This window comes from Vulpes lagopus, chromosome 5 (assembly GCF_018345385.1).
Source record: "Vulpes lagopus strain Blue_001 chromosome 5, ASM1834538v1, whole genome shotgun sequence".
Taxonomy (NCBI): domain Eukaryota; kingdom Metazoa; phylum Chordata; class Mammalia; order Carnivora; family Canidae; genus Vulpes; species Vulpes lagopus.
Genome location: NC_054828.1, coordinates 54,012,770 through 54,016,543, shown reverse-complemented (window position 1 = coordinate 54,016,543; position 3,774 = coordinate 54,012,770).

Genomic DNA, 3,774 nt, shown 5'->3' with positions numbered 1-3,774 from the left:
TGCAAGCTCTTTTTAGAGAGCCTAAGTATTTTCGGTTTTTTCTCCCCCAGAATGGGAATAACAGACAGCAATGATGATCAAAATAAATTTTATCACAGCAGTCACAAAATGTGACAGTCTCTCTTCTTTCAAAAAAACCAAACACTGACTCTCTATTTACATAATTGAGGAAAACACAATGGAAATACTCACAGGGTATTTAAATTCACCACAATTAACATGAAGCAGCAAGGTTTCCTCCTCTGGAGCATCACTATGGATTAGAAAGGTGCACAGGTTGTTGAGTCTCCACTGCTTACAATAATAGCTTAATATTTGCAGTAGCTTGCAGTAAAGCTAATAAGGTAAGAGAATCTAAGAAACTCCATGAGTGCTTGTATTTACGGACATTTCGAGATGCCAGTGATCATCCTATAACGATTCCCATCTTGGAGAGACCCTGGTAAAGTGTAACAAACTACTTGACAGATCACTTTCTTCCCATGGAAACGTCCAATGAAAGCAGGCCTGGAATCACTGGCTCTGAAGATAAGCTTCTCTTCCTCACCAGTTTTCCAGTCTAGCCCTACTCTGTGCACTAGAGGACAATGAGGCGTAGTCGTGGTCAGAGAAGACGGATGCCCACAGGCCTTCACCCCACCATTGGGAGGACGGAACAGTGGCCGTCACCTGGAAGAACCTGATGGAGAGCTCTCCGCACCTTACCTAGCGGCCTCCTGCATTTTTCCTTCTTAGCTCATTTTGATGAAGGAGCGCTCTCCTCCTCCTTGGCTCATTGTGTCATTCAGATTCTGTAAGCTCGGACGGAAGCTTGCTGCTCAGTCTGTTTACCATTTGGGATCTCACTATTAGAAAGATTATACTTGACAGACATTTTACCTAAACGCAAGGAATAAGAAGACAATTTTGTAAAAGAAGTTGTTGAAATTAAAATATAATTTGTCCTAAATAGGAGATTAATGGAAGTGGTTTTTTTCGATTCCCAAATTCCAGCTATAAATAAAGCCTCTCGATGCATTTCTTTTATCTTTTCCACCCAACCACAAAAGAACAAATTACATAACAGGTTCTTTTTTTTTTTTTTTCCTTCTGTCTACTTGATTTACCAATATGGTGATGAATTGGAAATCTGTCTACTTGTTGTTTTCTCTAACCAAGTCTTTAGCTAAAGAATGGCATAAATCCTAATGTCAAGAAATGAAATTCTAAAATAAGAGCCTAAATATTTATTCAGTCATAATTTCCTCTATGCTCATAAGTGGTAATTAAATATTATGACAGTCAAATGTCTTAATTATTTGTGATTTCTTAACTAAATGTAAATTTATTCAGATTTTTCTAGCAGAATGAAGTATATAATTCCATATTGTTAGGTGTTATCCACTTATTCACCTACTCAGTATTGTTCAATGTTAATCAGATCAAATCCTGAAAAATCTTCTTTATCTGTAATCAAAGGACAAACAACTATGTACTAACTCAACACTAAATGCTCAGCATTCCAGTTAATTATTATGTAAAAGGGGGTGTGCAGATGGTGGTTTCTGACTGCAGAAATTTAACACAAAACTAAAAATGCAGGGTTACTAGACCACTTCCACAGAACACGGAGAGGCCTTTGCCACTGGCGAAGTGGCGTCGTTAGAGTTTAGGGGCTCGTTGTTCCCAGTTTCATCAGGGTCTTTCCTCATGTTGCCATCCCAACCTCTCTCAATCTTTCTCAGTCGATACCCTCACATTAACCGTAGACACCCTGTGATGCTGAGAGTTCAACTCACCTTAGGCAATAGTGGGATGAGGTCCTGTGTTTGATTTTCAGCATTGTCAGTCCTGTGGCTACAGATGTCTCTCCTGCAGGACATACAGAGAAGACCTTAGGCCCAAATTCCCAACTCAGGGACTGCATAAATGCAGATCCCTGAGCTCATCCTTTTCTCTCCCCACTTTGTTCAGGGCTATTAGGAGCCACCAACCAACATCATCATTTGCATATTTAAATCTAATCTGATTAGAGAACCAATTCCAGAAACTCTGGAACCAATTTGGAAAATTCATCCATAAAATTCTCTTCTTCTAGAACTACTGTCAAAACCACATTCCGTATTACCCAGGGTTCTCCGGAGAAGCAGAACCACTAGGATATATATGGATAAGTATACGAAAGAGATTTATTATAGGAATCTTCTCATGTCATTATGGAAACCAAGAAGTCTGAATTTCTGCTGGAAATTTTCTGATGCTGGAGCGTCGGAAAAGCTGGCGGTATAATTCAGTGTGAGCCCAAAGGCTTGGGGTCCCAGCGTGCTGATGTCTAAGGCAGGAGAAGGTGGATGTCCGAGCTCCAGCAAAAGAGAGCGAATTTGCTCTCCACCTTTTTGTTCTATTCAGTCCTCAAGGATTTGAATGATGCCCAGTGCATTGATGAGGACGGTCTTCGTTACTCAACCTAAGAATTCAAGAGCTAATCTTTTCCAGGAGACACCCCCACAGGCACAACCAGCAATACTATTTTACCAGCTTTTGGCCATCTCTTAGTTCAGCCGAGCTGACACATAAAATTAACCAACACAACGGGCAAAATGCGTCTTCTTACTCTGGAATGTATTTCTATAATCTTTTACAGGGCCTGACACATCCCAACTACTTCATAAATACATGCTAAATGAGTAAATAAAAGTTAAAAAAAAATACTAGTACACCTTTCCTTACCCTGATTTTTTCTTTAGTCAAAGCATTATTACTTTTCATGATATAGTCTGTGTCTTCCTTCTTTCAGTATCTAGAGCATAATGGCACTTTCTTACACTTTTAAGTACAAAATTCCTAAAGAATATAATTAAAGTATTTTAAGTTATTCAATAAAAGTATGGAATTAATGTGATATTTAAATGATAACAAAATTCCTAATGAATATAATTAAAGTATTTCAAGTTATTCAATAAAAGTATGGAATTAATGTGATATTTAAATAACAAAATTCCTAATGAATATGATTAAAGTATTTCAAGTTATTCAATAAAAGCATGGAATTAATGTGATATTTAAATGATAACAAAATTCCTAAAGAATATAATTAAAGTATTTCAAGTTATTCAATAATAAAAGTATGGAATTAATGTGATATTTAAATGATATGATAACTTTTCTCAGTTTTATGAGCATTACTGGCAAGTATGTATACTCATCTTCAGGGTCATAGCGTAAGAACTTTTGAATCACTAAAGATGTCCACCTAAATGTGGAGAGATACAGAAAAGGAAAAAACAATATTACTAAAAATATTGGTATTGGCAATTGCAGCTTTTTTCTGAATGTCAGAAATGGAGCAATTCAAGCAAAATAAATAAGCATTTCTGGCATAACCCTTCAAGGTGATCCTGATAGTGTTATAGAATATATTTAGATGATATTTCTATCTTGCTCACTGTATATATTCTTCTAATTCTTGATTGCAAAAGCAGATGGAGACGTTAAGATTTTATTTTATGGGAAATCAGACATTACAAACATAGCTCTCAAAAGTGTTTTGCTTGTTTAGAAATGTACTTACTTGAGATGTGACCAGAAAGCAAAATTCTTTTGCTGATATTTCAATCTACTTATTACTCTACACATGTAAAGTGATGTAAGTGGCCCTGCCAGATGTGATCAATTATCACGAAAGCACTTTCTTAATCTAGGATCTGGAAAAGTCTATGGCTAAGACACTTCTTATATGAAATCTCAACCCCGATTTACATGAAAGCTGTTACCAAACAAAACATAACGCAACCG